The sequence below is a fragment of the Lates calcarifer genome, linkage group LG8, assembly GCF_001640805.2.
Source record: "Lates calcarifer isolate ASB-BC8 linkage group LG8, TLL_Latcal_v3, whole genome shotgun sequence".
In the NCBI taxonomy this organism is placed as follows: domain Eukaryota; kingdom Metazoa; phylum Chordata; class Actinopteri; family Centropomidae; genus Lates; species Lates calcarifer.
The window spans coordinates 22,902,517-22,923,435 of record NC_066840.1 but is presented as its reverse complement, the minus strand read 5'-3'; the positions used below and the strand labels follow the sequence as shown (position 1 = coordinate 22,923,435).

Sequence of the window (20,919 nt, the reverse complement as noted above, 5' to 3'; positions counted from 1 at the left end):
GGTTCTGGTGGTAGTGGAGTGGCATCAGAGAATTGATTTAGCTTTTTCTCCAGCCTTAATGACGAGCAAGCAAACTCCACCTGCGGATGAAGGTCACAAGATCTGGCTGAAAGCTCTGGGAAATGGACCTTCTCTTAAGACACAAGATAAATCACTCAGAGGAAGAATACTGATGGGTTTGTGCCACTATTTCTTGATATTTCAAAGACTAAATTATGAATTTATTAATCATAAAAAGAAGTGCCGGAGAAATAAAGATTATTTAAATCCCAATTTAATGACCTCACAATTTTTTAATAAAAACTGACTAAAGACAGTCTGATCTGGAGCAGAAAGTTCATACAATTTGGAGCACAGATGTTTTAAGTCCTGGTAACCACACACACACAGAGCTCCATATAAATGCCAGGCGAAAGTGCACTCTCAGGGTTGCGGCCTTGACAAAGTGCGATCAGGGAGTCGTCTGTACAAACAAACTCCTGGCAGAATGAACCAGCGAAACGTAGGAGTGAGGTAAAGTAGGAGAGCAGGCAGTCGACGGTTTGTTGCAGGAGATGCGTGCTGACAGTTACGCTGTCAAGACCGATACCTCTGATTGTCGCCAGATGTTCTCCTCTGCATCCCGCGTGTTGTGTGCACGCACCAGCCGTTATTACAGCCCTGTACATGATTTGGTAATGGCGGCGGAAATTAAGACACTTCCTGTCTGTGTACAATGCTTCCCTGAGAAGAAGGTCGACGACTGCGAAATGCATAAAACGAATGAGTGTGATCGTACAAAAGTGATGTGCAGTTTCTCGTGGGCTCTCTGGACCTGACATATGATGTGGAAATGGGTTCCAAGCCTCAGAAAACTTTACTTCCTGAAGGAAAAATACATTATGGAGCATTTAAACCCCCTTCACCACCACCACCACCGCCGCCTCCCACCTCTACCTGGGGGGAGGTCGGGGCTCCAGCTGAGGCTCTGCTTTAGTCATTCCCCAGGTCATGGACACACAGTAAATTCAATTTATTTGTGTTTATCTGCTACTTTTTTCCCCCGCCCCCACAAAGAGTCTCCTCATAGTTTGTGAACTAACAGTTCGAAGTTTGTTATCCAGTCAAGAAGGACAAAATTTTATCTGTTATTCATGGTCTTTATGAGTTTTTCAAAGGCTCTACCTTTGTTTTTATTGGTTTGGACTAGGTTTACATACTGGAAAGAACATTCTCAGTGCTTGTAACTCACCTCTTTGTGCCACCCTCTTACAGTCGATTAGATTAGGCCTGAAACTAATGGTTTACTTCCATTATTTATTAATTATTTTGCATGAAACATTCACATGGATCTTTTGGCAGAAATATACATAATTATGTTTTTATTAGTGTATAATCAGCTAAAAACTAATAATTTCGTCATATAAATGAGCCATTTCTACCTGGAGTCCGCCATGTTCCTAGAGTAGCCCTGAACGGCCAAACTGAACGCCTTTCACGTTTTTACGTTGATGGTGGAGACAGTGAATCAGCTACATATGACTAAATAAAATATCTAAACACAGCTGTATAAACAAAACTTTTCACTTGACAGACTAGCCGACGTGGTAGTTGACATCATTTTGTCATCTGACAGCCACCGTAGACTCTCCGACATAGGTATTTAGTTGGTTGCAATCCACGCTCGACCCACTAGATGGCAGTAATCCTACACAATGGTCCTTTAAGATATTATTGTTTACTCTAGAAAAGCCAAGTCACCTGAATTGTATTGGGTTTTTTGTTTGTTTTGTTGTGTTTTTTGTTTTTGTTTTATTGTCGGACAAATCAAAAAACCCCAAAGTTTTAGACTTCACTTAACAGAAAACTAAGAAAACCCACAAATATTCGCTTTTAAAAAGCTGAAACCAGCATATATGTATATATATGTATACACTGACAGTCAATGAAATGCATCACCTTAAAGATTTTTAAATACTTTACCATATGTCTTCTGAAAAAAACAAAAAAAAAAACCCATATGATATTGCTTTTAAAACTGACTATTATGGAGACAACTTTTTACTCCAGGTATCAGTTCTCTTTAAAAAGTTAAGGTTCATTCACTGTCAGTTTATATTTTACCATAGTTTTTTATTCATATTGTGAATTGATAAATTAGTTTTCCTGCTAATTTCCCTCAGGGGTTGTCAAACTAGAGTAAAAAGCAATATGCGAGAAGGAAATAGAGACAGATACTTGGTAAAAAATGAAATGATTTTGACAAACAATCAGCTCACACATACAGAACAAAGGATTTTCTCAGGTTTCCTCACAACCTAAATGAGTATCTGTCCGAGCCAAAGCCGGCGTTCCTCCTCTGTGGTTCACCGTATAGCGCTGCTGCAGTCCCACATTTCCATGTCAGGGGAACAGAAAACATCATTTTTGTTGTGATCGCACTGAGCTCTAACCAAACTGATCATTTCTCAATAAGTGACGGTTACGACGACTGCTAATGGACAGTTAGGATTTCTCCAGCTGGGGTGAATTTATCCAGCTCTTGTTTACGTTTTCCTTCTGTTTTTTTTAAACGTATATTGAGGGAGTTTAAATATGTTGATGGTTGCTCTGTAGGTGGCAGCTTATTCAGCTTACAGATGGCCTGCAGTTTATTGGCATATGGAGGTAGGACTGTGCAGAACCAGGACTCTGTCCAGTTCTGAAACAACATTACAAATATCGCTATAGTAGTGTGGGCATATTCTGTACTCTCTGTGAAAACATTTTACACACAGATATTTGAGCTTAACCAAACACCACCACAACTTTAAAGCTGGACATTATGTACAGAAAGGAAATATTGACTGACAGTTCCTGAGTTAGCATAAAAGTCAAGCCTCTATTTAAGCGTATTAATTGGTTATTTTTGAAAAAAGTAAATGACATGTTAGAACTGTACATCTGGGCTGCATAAACCATGAAAGCACTGCACCTGATTTAAAAAACCCAGAATATATAATGGACCACAGGAAAACAGTGCTCCGAGGATATGGTCAGTGCTGCGTTCAGGAACAGGTGGGTTTGTGGGCAAAAGAGTTTCCAGAAGAGCTGTCAAAATCTGGGTCAAGAAACTGTAGGACTGTAAGTGTGTGAGGAGTGTGATGGAGGTTAGGGTGTGTTCAGGTGTGTGTGTTCTTAAGAATTAATCCTTAAACTCAGAGTTTAAACTGGTTCTGAACTTTTTAAATATTTATATAAATAAAAGTTAAAATTTACTGTGCTAGCCAAGCCTGAACAGTCGCAGCTGCTTGTGATTCAGCTCTGTGGGATTTTCTGTCACAGTTTCCTTTTTCATTTAATTACATCTTCCAAGTCATGAGCCATGACCACTGCTATCGTAAAAACTAGAGACAACTAACTGCTAACATGCTAGCACACCAGGAGCAATGGCTTAATGCTTACTCCGTCACAATTATTGTCAGAATAAACTTTATAAATCAAAGTTACTACACACCAAAGCTGAACTTGATGCAAAAGATTTTCATGATTTCACTTCATCCACTGACTGCAGCAGTTTTACTGAAATTAACTGATTTCACTGCACAATTTTGGCTATTGAGCCTTGACTATTTGTTCACTCCGTATCACAAATTTGGTTTTCTGCTATGCCTAAATTCTTTTTGGTCCAAAGTTTTGATAGTTTAAATGATCATTTTTGTCATTTTTTAAAACAAAAATGCAGAACGTTCACTGGTTGCAGCTTCTCAAATGTAATCTCAGGTTTTATGAAATTATGATAAGCATTTTTCATGATTTTTCATCTAGACAAAACATTCAAAATGGAAATTTTCATTTGTTGCAGCGCTACCTATTCTTAAACTCAATAAATTAACTGCCAGTGTCAAAATATATCTGTACTGAAATTATCTGCTGCCACCAGCAAGTGGCACAACAATTAAATATCTGTTTATTTCCTTTGAAAAACAACCATAACCTTTTCATGACCACTGCACTCTGCCACCTGAAGGACCTCTACACACAGTCTGCTTTAGACTGGGTTCATCCATTAGACCATCCTCTCTTGCTGATGCAGTTTGGTTGTAGGTGTCATGAGGGTCACTGGGGTCATCACAGGTCACTCTAGAAGAAGTGGTGAACCGTGAAGGAGTCGTGATCTTCAACAAGGACTCACCAAGAAACAATGAGATGGGATCCATATGCATCCCATAATCCATCACAGTCCAAAAACCACTTTCCCCTTGCAGTGATGGGGCGTAGCTGTGGGTTCAAATTCCATACGTCCGACACGGAGCAGAACGCTCCAAGTGTTTGGCTTTCCCTCCAGACTCTTTGCTATTTCTGTAATTTCTTTACGACTCGCCAATAGACAGGGGCATTCAATCTGTTTGCACTGGCTGAGCTCAAAGTATGTACACATGTTTCATCTCAGCTTAGATAAAACCACAACTTGTCACTCGCTTCAGTCTGAGGCACTGAAAAGTGTCTGTCTCCATTCTTTCATTTATGTTTTTATAAAGGTTTAATGTCTAAATGTAGTTTACATATGATGATAGAGAAAGCTGAACAGGGCCAATCAGGCCCTGAGGCCCTGAGCCTCTGGTTGGAGTAACTTAACATTTCTTGTTGAAAACTTGCAAAGATGCAAAACTACAAGAAAGAGATGCAAAAGAGGAAACAGCTGCAAATAAATGTGAAATAACATCACCAAAAAGAGACTCAAAATGATTATAAAGGGATGTAAACGAAGAAAGAACAAAGAAATGCAAGAAACAAAACAACCACAAAGAGACACTAGACTATAACAAAAAGGTACAAAATGACTACAAAGATGCAAAAGAAGAAATGCAAATTCTCTACAAAAAGATGTGAAACAGCTACAAACAGACTCTAAGTGACAAAAAGATACAAAATGACCCAAAAAAATAACCACAAGAGAAAATTACCATCACAAAAAGATGCAAAACTACAACAAAGTGACCACAAAGATACAAGAGACTACATGCAAAGTCACAACAAAGTTGCGAAACAACCACAAAGAGACTCTACATGACCATAAAAAACATTGCAAGGAGATACAAAAGAAGAAAAATCTACAAAGAGATGCAAAGGAACCTCAAAGAGACACTAAACAACTACAAAAAGGTCCAAAACAACCGCAAAGAGACACAGAACAACTACTAAGATACATAAAACTACCACAGACGGACATGCAAAATGACAATGAATATGCAAAGACTAAAAACAAAAACAAAAAAAAAAACACAAAACACTACGCAGAAAAGAGGTGAAGCAAAAGAACAAAAAACAACCACAAAGACACGAAAACGAGCTGGAGGTCTTGGTTCTATGTGGAGGAGGTGTTACAAATCCATCCAAGAGAAAATGAGACACTTTAAATGTTGATTTTCTTTGTTTTGTGGCTGTTTAGTTCCTAGTATTTCCCTCCTAGAGTTCCCCTCAAAGCACACAATAAAACCTTTGCTTCCCATTAGTGATCTGATATATACCACTGCCAGAAAAATGCTGTTTATATACTGCATTTAAGTGATTCGTAATAAAATATTTAAGGCAGCAACATAAGTGATAAGCATAAAAATTAAAATTTGTGAGATAAGTAATCGTTTTACAGTCAGAAAACCACAGAAACTTTATGAGAAATGATGACTTCATAACATTAAAGCTTAAGGCGATTGTATAATCTGGAAATTGAGCCACATGTTCCACTTCAGGACTGAAAATCATGCTTCAATATTCCTCTGAAAGAACACATTTCAAGCCACTTGGCCCCCTTCTCTCCCCCCTCCTCCGAGAGAAAGCCACTGCTTCTCCTCCCTTCAATCTAATAGGGTCAAATTGCCTTTGGATGCTGATCCAGGGTCTGCTTTGCAATTTCCTCAGCAATATTTTAGGTGAGGGGGTTGAAGCAGGAATTCTGATTCCCAGTCAGGACTCCCAGAAAGCGACGGACGGCGTCCAGCAAGTTTAATTCTCTTAACCTTTCAATTTAATACAGCTGAGAATTCCTGTAATTAATCAAACTGTCATTTCACATCCAAAGTAATAAGAGCACGGAGCCAGGACATCAGAGTCGAACACAGTCCAAATATTTATTGAACTCTGTAGTAATAAGGCCTCTTTTTTTTTTTTTTTTGCTTTGGGGCTGCTTATATTGAGCAAAAATAGTAAAAATCTGGATATTCTATTAGAGTCTATTTATACAAGTAAAATCCAGTTTATCCACTTTTTTATTTGTGGAACAATTAGCGCACCTTTTATACTGTAAAATCAGCTGTAATAACATTAAACTAATGTTATTATACTGAGTAAGGATGGCTGTATGCACCATTTTACTTTCTATTTTACTCACTCTTGCATAGGAATGGGACGATGTGCAATTTTATCACAATTAAAAACAGTCAATAAGTTGATTTATTTTGAATTGCCACAAGAGGGAGCCCTGCGTATTTCTGATCATTCCAAAATGCTAAGCCTGTCAACAAGGCTGAAAGCTCGGCTCACCGATTGTATCCCTTGCGAAAGAAAGTTAAATCGGGTCCAACACCTCCAATTTGAGCTCCCATCCCCGTGGCAACCATCCAGCCCTGTTTGCAAAACTAACGTTACTGTCAATTACTTAACATAGAAAGTGGTTTGGTTTAGTTATGCTAACATTGATGTTTTTCTAAATGTTTGCTACGGTATGATGCTGTTCTGTGTGGTGAACGTCACCAGTGGATTAAGCTAACATTAGCCAGGTAACGTTAAGGAAGAGTTCAAATCATTCTACGAGTTTAAAGCATATTTTCATGATTATTACAATAATATCGGTCATCGAAATTATTTTGGCCAGGATAATTGAAACATGAAATCATCCTGTTCCTACTCTTGCAAGTCAAACTGATTCACAATTAAGTCCTGAAAAAAAAAAAAAAAATTTGTTCACATTACGTTGGTGGTCGTTTTCCCTGACTAAAAGAAATAAGAACACTTTCTACTTTTTATGTGTTATTTGGATAAAATCCTATTTATCCTCATAGATGAAGTAAAGTGAATGTCTGTTATTCTTGAATGAACTAAGTGAATTAAATATCTAAGAAATCAACGTATTTCCTCACGGTGATGGGGGTGAATTGATATTAGTCAAGAAGCAGACAGGAAATGTGGGGAGAGAGCAGACCTCCAACAAAGGTGTCCGGCTGGATTTGAACCGGGGATGTTGTGGTTTACGTGGTATGCGTCTTAACCCCTGTTGGCCTCCGTGACACCAGAGTCCTGTTCAGTGATATGAAACCACAGAGGTCTGAAACAACCAGAGATACTGGTTGGTATAAACCATAGAGGAAAGTTTCTTTATTCAGTGAGGAGGAAGTCGGGGTGGAGCTGACAGATGTGTGATGACTGATTTTTATTCAGGAAACCAGAGTTCACGTTTACAATTAGTTGATTACTCAACTGATAGATGATTAGAAAAGCAATAATTGGCAACTTGATCATTGATTAATCGTTTAAGTCATTTTTACTGTTTTCAGCCTCTTAAATATTACATTTTTCTGCTTTTATGTGGTTCATATTTTGGTAAACTGAATATGTTTTGACAAAACGACATCTGAAGCTGTCACACTGGACTTGGAGAAACTGGGGATGAATATTTTTCCCTGTTTTCTGTCACTTTAAAGACTCAAAGATTAACTGATTTATCTGGAAAATGCTTCACAGATTAACCCACAATAAAAATAATTTTTAAATGTGGGAAAAGTTCATGCCTTGTCACAACCAACCACATCACTGATGCATATGGCTAAATTAAATAACAGATTTCTTGAGGGTTGAAATTTGCTGGAAACATTTGGAATAATGTGAGTACACAACTCAGTAAGATATATAACACAGGTCTAGTTGTTTTTAGACACTTTAATGTTTAAGTTTAATGAAGTTTAATTTAGTCTTTTTTTTTTTTTTAGCTACAGTTTTGGTTTCTGTGTGGATTCTGTAGAAATACAGATCAGAATCATCTAATACCATCATCCTGTGTGGCGAAGGGGTTTCAAAATTGCCAGTATTGCCAATATTGTTCGATTTGTGACAAATTAAATTACAACAAATGAATAAACGAGTGGAGAAACATAACAACTGCAGATGCTTCCATTTATGGGGAAAAAGGCTGACTGAATTTCACCATTAGCAGAGTCTGAAAATGACATAAATCATATGCTATGGTCTTCAGCGTCACCAGTCTCTCCCACACCATCATTAAAACACTGAGTATCTGTCAGAACAGCACAGATCCACATATCAACTGTCCTGGACGCTATCTACAACATTTGCTTGTGTTTTTTTTTCCCCTTTTAATTTGTCACCCATCTGTGTCTGACTTTCATACCCTGACTAATATACTGCACATCAGTCTGCAGCATGATCTAAGTGATCAAACACAGTTGTCTGGATTTCAAAAAAGAAAAAAAAAAATGAGAGAAAAACTCATTTTCAGACCCACAATCTGGGAGACATTATGTCCCTAAAAAATCCAACTTGCAGTGAAAAGCTGGGATGCTTTCGTCTGCTCGCTGAGACTGACCATGGCTGCCGTCTGCAAGCTTCCAAGAGGAGTTCTGGCCCGAAATATCCGAATCGCAATCGCTTCTAATTGGCGAGAGCAACCTGGAGCGTGAGGAATTTGACTTTTGACGGTCGCTGCTGATGCTTTACAAGACAAGTTACATACTGCAGGGCTGACAGAGCGCCACAGGTAGGGGGGGTGGACAAAAGGTAAACCGGACCTCACATACAGTGGAAACAAGATGATGTATTTGACTTGTGGAGAAACAATGTGTGTTCTCCATCCAAACTTTGACTTGTAAATTGACATCACCCTCGGGGGTCTAGAAATCTGCCAAACATTGTTGTCAATAAATAAATAAACACCTTATTGAAACCCGTTTTTTGGCGTATCATCTCACGTCGACAGTCTGGGTGAAAGTCAAGTGAAGGAAAATAACCATCAATATTCTTGTCAACACTTTCCAGACAGCCAGAGAGAGCCACGGGTGGGGAAGGAGATGCTTCTTGTTCGAATTATATGCAAATGTGAATAATCTGCTGAAGCAATGTGCGTGATCGGCTACAATAAGCCATAAATGACAAACGATGCTCTGGGTTGCATGAAAGAAAAACAATATGAGTCCCGTGACAGCGGCTCTTGAAGCCCTTGGATGTGTCCTGACCGCTAACCTCGCGATGACACAGCTGAGCTTTGTGCGGTTGGAGGACCTGAGTGAACTGGCTGAACCGAGGCGCTGCTGTAAAAAAAAAAAAAAAAAACTGGCCTTTTCTAACCCACACTGCATAACTGGAAAACTGTTCCTCACCACGAGGCAGATGAATTCAATAACACCTAGAGGTGATGTTTGGAGAGATAAGTGATTTTAAATTCCTGAAGGGGCGAGAGGATAATAAATAATACTATAAGAGATGGACTTCATCTGGGTATCTGAGTCAGGGTCTGATGGTAGTTCTGGTCTGGACCTGGTGGAGGAGGGTTTCCCACAGAGGTCAGGGAAGCCAAAACAACCACAGACTTGAGAGGAGCCTGGAAAAGTTTTGTAGTTTGTCTCTAAACATTACAATGGATCTCATCACAACAAAAATACAAAAGCCTTTCTTCTTAGAATTTAGCCGCTTGTTAGCTACTGCCTTTTTTAAGGCACGTAAAAGCTTTTTAAAAAATTGCAAACGGGGGATTTTCTGACGTATTTTATGTTGGAGAATAAACATGAAATGTCTTGAGCTTATTTCAGGCATTAAACCAAAACCTGTTGACTTTGGGACGAGGGAACCAGATTGAATGGAAGAGAGTGTCACCCTGTCACCTCTCTGCAGAGCGATAATCTTCATGGTCAAGTTTTCTGGGCGGGAGGCAAATAAATGAGGTGTTGAGTTGTGGTGCTCCTCTGTTTTAACAGTGGCTCTTCCCAAACACTTTCACCCCCCACACGGCCGTACATTAATCCCTGCCCTCTGATTTATTTTGTCTTTTCGAGTTTTTTGCTGAGATTAACATGTCTGTAAACTGGATTAATTCAAGATGAATGAAGTGAGCGGAGCGACAGCTTCAGGAGAAAATAAACATCAAGTTCAGTTTTGTTTTTAATAGTCCTGGGTCATGGACAGGATCACTCAGTACATTTTTAACCATTGTATTACGATTATTGTGTTAGTTTTGGTCACCTGCCATGTACACAAACTTCTAATTTTTAGACCGACAATGGATAAAAGTATAATGTGGTCAACTCTTTACTCTGATAAATCCACTAAACTAGGGCTGCAACTAATCGTTATTACCATTATCGATTCATCTTCTGTTTTTTTTTTTTTTTCAGTTCACTGTTTTGTCTAGAGAATGTCACAAAACGGTAAAAACTCGATTATCATCCCCCAGAACCAGAAATTATGTCTTCAAATGTCTTGTTTGGTCGACCAGTGGCCTAAAACCCAAAAGTATTCAAGTTAAAAAGAAATAAACCAACAGTAAGCAGCATATTCTTACGTTGAGAAGCCTGAACCAATGAATGTTTGGCATTTTTGCTAGAGAAAAATTACTAAAATTATTAATCAATTATCAGAATAGTAGAAGATTAACTATATGTTGATAAACTAATCAATACATTGACTAAACTCTGCCTCCTAAGCATCTTATAAGCTTTAAGCTTTAAGCTAAGAATTTTGAATTCAGTCTCATAAAATGGGCACAACCATGACTCCAAACAAATGTCTTTGTTGCCCTGTGTTTTTAAAAGGAACCACACTGATCGTTTTAAAATATTTTCACTACACTAAATAGAAATCAAAGATCACAATCATATCATGATAATATCTTAATACCACCAAGATGCGACTTGCACAGAAGCAAGTGGTGATGCAAGATGAGAAACGTCGGTTTGCTTTAAGTTATTATTTGTCCCACTGTTGTCATGTATCTGGAAACTGCAGCCTGTGTTATCCTACTAAATGTCATGGTCACTTAACAAAGGAAAACAAGATAAGGCTCTGTCTGTGTTATAATCCACTTTTTAAAGTTTGTTCGTGCAGATGTTGTTGCCATGGTTACTTGCAGTTTACCTAACTGGCGTGCCCTTGTTTATAACAGCGATTAAACTGCTGAGCAGATGTTTGTTTTGAGGTGACACCTGCCAGCCATTCAGAGTCAAATTATTGGTATAAACAATATTGAATTATTGTCCGACTGTTTTTCAAAGCTCGCCTCAGTGGCAGATCCAAGGGATGCAGTTGCGACATTGAAGAAATGACAGTCAGCTGCTGGAAAGCTGATCCTGGCCTGTCAGGATGAAAAGCTGTTGGAACATCCAGTCCAGACGAGAGAAAAATGAGCAGACGTAGACAATATTTAAAAATAAAAAAATGGGTCGTAAAAAGTTTGCTGTTCTCCTAAACCAACTCCATTCTCAGCGAGGGTTTAAACTCTCTGCACATCAGCATGTTTGAAAGTATTTACCAAACAAATATGAGCAGAAAAATGACCTTGTGTAAGTTTCAAAATGAGTTTAAATCAATGCAACAATTAAAATAAGATGAAAAAGGATTCAAGTAACAGATAAAATAAGTTACAGGTAATATAATTTGCAGAATAATTAATTTTAGTAAAAACTGTGCAAAACCCATTCTGTAAAAGTAAGTTTTTAGAGATGACTTAAAGGCAGACAGTGAGGTTTGGGGCCCTAACAGCAAATGAAAATGGAAATCAGTGATTATTTGAAAGGAAGAAAAGCAATGTACCACCATATGATGTGTTAGATACTGACAGAAATATCAAAATATACATATTTCTGTTCCATAAGAGATGTTTATCCCATAATTAATCTGCAGTTGTAAATGTTAATTATCAGTTTGTATAAATTGATTTTGGTCCCAAACAGTCCATTGGAGAGTTTCTAAAGTCTTCCAATTTAAGTGTATTGCAAAAAGGGGGATTATCCACAACCTGGCACCCCAAAGGTTGTTCTTATCAACTGTTCTATAAAGTATTAGTAAATTATAGATTAACCACTACTAAATCCATTTAATACAGCCCACAAACTCATCATAAATGCTGCCTTATCAGAAAGTTCTACGATTAACTGCTACTCACCAAAGTTATTGAATACTTAAAGTCATCGGTCGCTACCAATAAGACGCTTTTATGCACAAAACAGATCAATTTATAAAGCTTTATAGAGCTCATGAATGTTTCACTGTTGGGCTGACAAACTGACTCTGAGCGAAAATCACAAGTTATTATTCTACATTGAGCAATTAAACTCAAATTACTCTTCGGAAACGAACAGGAACCTTCAAATTTCCAATGAAAACTGACTTAAAATACCGAGCATGATTGGATAAAGTCCAACCTGCTGAAAAAAGTTGTTTTTCAAGCAGCTGACGCGTAATAATAATCGATGGCTGCGGGGGCCGAGCCGTCGTCCCTCAGGATCCTCCTCATCAGCGTCAACCAGCCGACTGAATGTTCCCATTCACCATGAAACGTAATCCGGCGGATATATGTGAAGCAAAGTGGTTTCCTCCCCTTATTAGCGTCCCCGTAAATCAAGCCAATGGGGTGTCCTGTCGCTAAACGAGGCCAACTCGTCTACAGAGCCGATGCCAATGAAGTATTATGGGAGATAATGGGGGTCTGAGCCCACGCTGAGGGGAGATGCTGTTTCCCATCAACCTGAGGACGGCCCATTATAACGTCTTTTCCTCACAGTAGCAGGAATCAGATGTGACTTTATTTCAGAGTCTTCTCATGATAATGAATTTGAGTAAATCCCTGTTAAAGGATTACTCAGGATGAGTTTCTCTTTTTGTCTTCACCCCTGATTATGTGAGGATTTAATCGTTTTATTTAAGCTACAGTGACAGAACAAAAGAAAACCCACAGTAAGGGACAATTGTTCAAACTAGGGACCAGATCCAGATAACAGACTGGGCCTGAAAATCATGTTTTCCGCACTGAGTAATGTGTCTCTCTGTGTAATATTAGATTGTAATAAAAAAATGTCCATTGCATTTTCCCAGTGCCCAAGTTGATGTCTTCATATTGATTATTTTGTCCAACCAACAGTCAAAGAAGTGAAATACTGAAGACAAGAAGCTGGAAAGCTTTTTTGGTTTAAAAAATGCTTGAAATTAGTATTTGATTATCAAAAGATTGATTTTTTTGATCGATTAACTGACTCCAGCTCTAGATAGAATTTTATTATTTGTGCTTGTTGCCTATTTTTACACGATATGCTGTTTTTAAAGGTGCTATATGTACGTTTTTGCTGTCACTACATAGCTAATGTTAGCATTACGATGTTTACATTCCCATCTAGAAGAAACATTGCGGGTACAGCATCAAACTTTGCTCCTTTAATTGCCACAAGCTGTCTCCGGTGGAAAGCAGTGCCAACGTTTCGCTTTTAGATCTATGCACTTATTTTTTTTCTACTGAAATTAGTATGCTAACCAGCTAGCTCCAGCCTGGCCAGGCTTGTCTCATCACTTATTGATAGCAACTCACTGTAGCATCCAGTCTGCCCTGAAGAAGTAGCGCTGCTCAGAGGGAGTTATAAACAACAGTGGCTGAGTGATGTAAATCAATGCTAATGTTAGCTCTTGTTTTGCTTCCGTTTCTACTACTTCTTTTGTTCTACTGAAGTTAGCATGCTAACCAGCTAGCCCTGTCCTGTCTTGTGTTGTAATACCACTTTATGAGAGCGAGTCACTGCAGAGTCCAGTCCAACGTGAACACAACAATGGCCAAAGCTGTTAATGGTAATGTTGGCTATATAGGGATAGAAAAAATCGACATGTAGCACCTTTAATTTGTATCAGCTTGGGGCCCTTGACAGCCCGATAAGTTTATCCATAGTGATGTGTTTCTCAGTCCATGGCTCAGTACGGAAATTTTCTGCCTAAAAAAAAAACTATTTTTCCAAATAAGACTGCAGTAAAAAATGGAAATATCAGTCCTTATTCCTTGTGAGAGAAAACTGTCTGTTAATCAAAACTGTCCAGACACAGATTCTTTATATTTAAGACTTTTGGGGAAACAGCGCAGCAATCAAAACCGGCTAATAACACACCAACAGCATATATCACAATAAACGCCAACTTCCATTCAAGTCTTTTGAACACACTAACCAAGATCAATCATCCAGCTCCCCTGATGTTTGTGAATAACCACGCTGCCAGTCAGGAATCCTGACTCCGCTTGTTCCTTCAAGACAGACACTTAGCATCCTACTGTGCCCATGTGGTGTTTTTCAAATCAACTGGGACTCCCCTCTGGATGGTGGTAAACCGAAACCATTCCTCTCGCCCTCATCAGTCAAAGAGTCTTGTTGTGACCTAGACATCCTACACTTTCGCCGAGGGAGATAAACTTAAGGTTCAGCGAGAAGGGAAATGGCGTGAAGGGGGTAAACTCAGCTACATTGACTTTTACAGCCACGTCTGACACTTTCACTGTTGATCAGGATGGATCGCCGCGACCGAACGCCACTACTGATGATGATGTGAGGACAGAGGGCAGCGAGGAGGCATCCATCACATCAAATGTGTCGTGAATTTTACTGATTATCTGCTAATGCCATAATCCTTCACACATGTAAAGTGGCACTGGATGACAGCGAACGGCTGAGCCAGGAACACCAGAGTTGGTAGCTGCTCTGACCTAATGCCTTTAACTCTTGGAGGACCTCTCCCATTTCTTTCTCCTGGCCAGCTCATACATCACCTTCTCAAAGAAATGCAGAGAGGTAGGAAACAGCTGCCCCTTTTTAGACAGTGGCTGCTTTATCCTCTGATGTTAAAAAACAACTAAAAAGAGGAGCTGGTGAAAGCTCAGCGGCTCGCCGTAACAGGCCATTTATCCTCTATTCGCTGTGACAACATGGATATTGAGCTTCTCTCCTCACTGTGTGTTACTTTAGCCTTGAGCAGCGGCGCTCGGTGGAAGAAACAACAAAATGTCCTGGCCTAGCAAGAGGTCGGACGCTAAACACACAGTGCAGTCGATGTATATTATGCATGTGATGTATGTATAAAGGCCAAAACTGGTGACAAAGAGATGTGAGGCTCACAGCAACAATGAGCTATAGAAAAGTCAATTAATCAAGTTTTAAAACATCTGCAAACAAGTCTAAACTAATGGACTAAACAAAGATACAAAAAAAAAATAATAATATGATGAAAAGTGCATAGATGAAAAGTCAGATCACCATAATATTATCATAGACATTTTACTCCACAAATGTCAACCTCACGTAATCTTTAGGATGCATCTTCTGGGATAAAATTCATGCCTCCTTCTAACAATTGTTAAGATATTTAGGTCCGGACCAAAGTAGTTGAGCAACTGAATATGAGAGAAATGGTATTTTAGCCATAACAGATGAATATATCAGGCTATATAGTTATACAACCCTTCACTGTGACCCTGAAAATAATAAAATAAAAAACAAAAAATTTGATAGCCTGCTCCTTTTCTGAATCATAACAGTTTTAAATGAGAGGATAACATTTCTTATTGTAATTAAAACATTACAACTCTTACAGAATAACTGCCAATTACAGACGCAGTTGTTCTGATAGAAGAGATATAGATTTAAAACTACAATAAACCTACAATAACAATAAAACTTCAATAAAATACGGTACATTCTTTCTAATCATGAATTTGCTAATCTACAATCATTTCTAAGAGCAAATGACTTCAAATGCTTTTGGGAGACACCTCTTATTTTGAAGAGGGTTGAATCTTATGATCTTCTTTGCCTTTAAGTATTTTTGGGAAACAGAGCCCAGGATCTGCATCAATGCAATCTCTGCATGAGGAAGCGTTTAGCAGCCAAGGCTGATGACAAAGAAAGAAAGAAAGAAAACTATTCTCAAAATATTCAGGGCTGCATGCAATAGTCAAAATTGGTCCACTTTAAAATCGGCCCCTTTCTCTTCTCAAGCAGCACAAGGCACTCTGACCCGAGTTTCCAAGGAGAAAATCCTGCCAAACAAATACATGGAGTTTGCTGTGGCACCGCTGTTAGACACGGTGACTACAGACGGACATTTACACTAGATGAGAGAACATTAAACGACAGTTCTGCGGCTGTTTTGATTCGATTGGGCACCAAGAGTCAGCTCCAGGGCGGTTTGTCGTCACCTAACATCCGACGCCCTGCACTGAGTCGTAAAGGTCTGATTGCATCAAGAGGACATCGGGTATTATCCAATCCTTGTTTTACAGCTTTCTGAGTTAAAAAAAAAAAAAAAAAAACACTGGTATTTGATGCTCGGGTCCTGTTGTGAAATGATTGGATGGGAAAACTGCAGCAGGAAACCTCAGGACCTTATGGCACCAGGAGTCCCAGCAGGCTGGCAGCTCTCATGATTCAAGATGACACCGCTTCAACTTTCCAACAGCTCAAACGTCTCATTTTTTGCTATAAATTTTAATGAGCAGAGGTCACTTGATCCATTGTAGTTATTTAAATGATTTGGCCGCATCCAGTGAGGTAAACAAAAAGACTTCGCCAGGCGAGTTTAACCCTTTAAAATCTATAGGGGAGGTGAGGTTTATTAGCAGGGTTGTGGGAAGGTTGTGTGACTAATCAACAAGAATGTGCACACTCACCGTTCCTCCCCTCGGTCATAAACACATTTTAATTAAGTTGAAAATTGTCAGGGGCTGTAGACCCCTGCATCCTGATTCTGGTTTGTACAGTGAGGGGAGGATAAATCGAGTCCAGATGTATTTAAAATTACTGTTTTATGGAGGCCCATCATCGGGCTCGAACAGATTGTCCTCCTGTTACATATTCTTGTAAACAATAATCATTCAAATGAAACCATTTAAAAAGTCATAACAATGATTGTAAGCAAATAATCAGAGTGACACAGTCTTGGAGTGGAGATATTTTCAAGTTCAAGACAATTATTCATTTTAACTCTTTACAAGTGAGGATGAGAAAGTACTTTTACCTGAGTATCTCAATTTATAGGCTGCTTTTAAACTAAAACTAGTCCAATTTTAAAAGACTGTTTCACAAGGGCCATTTTTTATAATTAATATTTTTACTTTGTCCACTATAGCTTAAATGTCCTGGAGCAAGACACATACATTTGGTGTTGGTGTATAAGTTAGCTGATGAGTAACAAGAAACTGCAGTATATAAAAAATCCAAATCCATTTTTGAGGTGGTGTAAAATGTCCTGATCACTAAATATCTTAGTCCTTTACAAAAACTTTTAAGACATCTTAGCTTTCATCATCATCGAGTAAAAATTATAATACTACTACAGGATTTTTACTTGCAATATTAATAAAAATGTATGTATATAGTAATATTTGTGCTTTTACATTTACTGGAATAAAGGATATGAATAATTAAAAGCTGTTTATGTATTGAAATTGATTTTAAAAATGCATTTAAACACTGGTGGTGTTGTGACCCCCCCCCCCCATCATGACACTTTATAGATCCAGTAAAAGACGCCTATTCTCTTCTATATATTGTCATTTCACACAAACTGAGATACATTAAAAACGTATTTAAAAGGATATAAACACCAGAGCTGACATGAGCACTAAACAAATGATCATGACTCTTTCACATAAAGGTAGAGGACTCTCACTTTCTTGTTTATGTTATTTCAGTGAGCAGTCAGACAGGCCAGGAAACCAGGACCGGACAGTTCTGTTTCGCTAACATCTCGCTAGCATCTCCAGCGTCTGTAAATGACTCCCAGGCGGCCGCCCCCCCTCCCTGCTACCCGGTGCGGGATTTACAACGAGATTACGGGGCTCCCCTTTGACCCCACCGAGAGTGAACTTTTTTTTCTTTAAATAGACTCAGCTAGAGCTCCCTCCCTTCCTCCATCTATCCATCCATCCATCCACCAACTGCACCAAGAACAATGGCTTATTCTCCTGCGCCAGTGCTCCATTACGGGGCCTGTGGCTTGGCAGTGCAGTGGGCCTCAGATTTCAACCACATGTACTGTGCTCAAATCTAAAGAGTCAGCCCTGGCAGCGTGGACACATAGCTGAGGGACACACAGAGAAGGGGAGAGAGAGGGAAGAGGTAAGGGACTGAGAAACAGAGGGAGAGAAAATAAAACTAAGTGATGTAAAAGGTAAATAGTGGAGGGGATGGAGGGAGGGGGGGAGGAAATATGGAGACGGTAGACAGAAAACTTGACGAGCAAACAGAGATTATGGCTTTAGCGCCGTGAGGTCAGGACACAGAGAGGTCAGCTCTCACGGGAGCCATTTTGGAAGGCAGTGAGGGATAACCTCGCCTTAACCCTCGAGCTGACTGTTCTCATTGAACTCCCGACTGTAATTTCCAAAATCCCACCGACGGTAGCGTTTCAGTGGAATCTAAACACGTCAACAGCGCTCGCCCTGGCAGATTTGTATTTTCTGGGGCTAATCCGTCATGTTCCAAATATGCTCACGGTCATCTGGGAGAAAGAAAAAAAAAAAAGACTCTCTTAAAGTTTACGAAGAGGTTAAAAAATGAGCTGAAAATGAAAACACCGGGTGTTGCCAGTGTTTTCCAAATGATTGCTCAGTCGTCTGGCACCGACGCCGGCGTCTGCTTGGGCCCGGGCCCGATACATCTGTGCCTCGGAAGTTCACTGTCAGATGTAATTTGAACGTCAGAGGCGATCGTGTCATTAATGTGACAACCCCCAAACTTGGATGCTTTTTACCTTTTTCTTCCTCCGGTGTTAAAAAAAAATAAGAGGAGGAAAGTAACATCACAAACAAATCATGATATGTTGGGACATGTGTTTTTTCAATGCTGCAAAACAGGTCAACCCCGGCTCACCCCCCTTGATAACTTGGACGCCGGCCTCTGACGTCTGACATGATCTATCTCCTTTAATATCTGCTGGCGTGATGAAGCTTTCATTGTCCATATTTTATGGAAGAAACACAAAGAAAAGTTATCGCTGCATGAAATACAGAGCAGCGGCTTTCCTGTGGGAACGGAGCTTGGATTATCTAAGTGCTTAATCTAAGAAAATTGAACGCACAAATTGCAACGACACAGAAGTCCCTTTTTCGCCATCAGATCCGGCTCTGTGGGAAGAAAAGTGCATTCGGGGACAGCGAAGGTAAGTGTGGGCATATTAAGTCTTGGCGTCAGCTGTGAGATTGTTTGTAAAACAGTGGACGCCCGGAGGGGAGCAGGCAGAGGGGGCATGTGGAGACCGCCTTATGAGGTAAACTGAGGAGCCCTAACGAGAGCTCAAGCAACCCGACACCCCAACAGATGTTCCACCATCTCAGGAGACCCCTGTTTCCAATTTGACATAATTTACTCTCACTCCTCTGCACTGCTGCTTAATCTTAATTTCTTACTGCACCTTGGTGAGATTCCCATGCACTGTTGTTTCCGTGTTGCTCAATCAGACTTAACGAGCTCCAATTGGGGGTTGAAGGTGAAGTGCAACGTTGGAGGGCGAGTCCACAGATGTAAGAAGATTTTGCAAGTGTCCTCTCTTGTGACAATTTCCTGTAAATGGGTCGCATCTGCAGCCATGAAATTCCCAGCGAGTCGTGATTGTTTGATGTCAAGCTGTTTGATGTCAAACTGGATTTATTAGGATAAAATGTGTCAGAAAAACAGATTGCGCTCGAAGTTCATGTCCTTCCAGCTCCAACTTGTAGGTTTCTGCATCCATAAATCTGGTCAAAGCTCACCGCAGATAAAGCAAAGACTCACATCTGTTTTGCTTGAATCTAAATCAAATGTAATCTGCAGGCGAGATTGTGGTGGCCAATCGTCCTTTTATACATATATATATATATCTCGAAGTAAATAATGTTGAGAGAGTGTGAGAGAAATAAATAAAAAGGTTACAAGACAGTTTGTCAGCCGGTGGCAGCGGTCCTGGGCCTGTGGTGCTAATGATGCCAGAAAGTCAGAGACATCTGGAGCTGCTTGAACCAACTGTTCTTATGTTCAGCCCAGTGGAGATTTACATATTATTTAATTATAACGGGCTGCAACAAACTCTTATGTAAGGATTAGTTGTTACTGGATATTTAACCGTTCTGTATCTAACTGATCAAATGTTAGCCTGCTAACATCTGATGTGCTTAAATTGAAGATTAAAACGTCACATATGCAGGTTAAATGAAATATGGCCGACTTATTTGACCCATTGACTGTATGCAGAAAATAAAGATGGACAACACGTCTATGCTTCCTCATGCTGTACAAAAACAAAGCTAAAATATCCTTGGTTACGAGCGCTGCCATCTTTGTGCTGGTGACGTCATTTGTTGTGAGCAGGACTGCAAATTTCCAATTTATTCCCTAATGTTCCGATATATTCCATTAATCACAACTTGGAATATTTCCAAAATTCCACAGCTCAACTTCCCATGGAGTGTTTCTGGAAAGTTTCTGGAAATTTTCCTCCCCTTTGCAACCCTAATCGTGAGTCAATCACACCACGACGTCACACCCACTTTTCATAAGAACAAATAACTAATTAAATACAAGCTTTTCCGAAAAATTACGCTTGAATGTACGTTAGCGTGATTAGAACTACTAAAACTAAATTTGGGAAAAATTTATTTGGCGTGTGCTTTGTTGTTTTAGCTTGACTCCTCCACAGATGGTTTTCACAATACTTAACTAGCTAAAGCGGGGTACACACTACAAGATAATGGGGTGGTAAATCTGTTAGTGTGTGGTGTGACTGTGTCGGTCTTCTCACTGCACATCACACACTACAAGAACAAAACTCTGAAATCTGTTGTTATTTGTTGTCATTTTTGTGTGTCACACTCTAAATTGGTTAAGATTTTAAAAATCTTTTAGTGTGTGCCAGGCTTAACATGTTTGAAACTATCTAGAACTCATTAAGAAGATAGGA

General features: G+C 39.4%; 1 long non-coding RNA gene across 1 annotated transcript in view; it reads right to left on the bottom strand.

The window, feature by feature from the left end:
- Positions 1–20,919, bottom strand: part of LOC108901537 (uncharacterized) — a 183,362-nt gene that overhangs the window by 67,175 nt on the left and 95,268 nt on the right. The window lies entirely within an intron of this gene.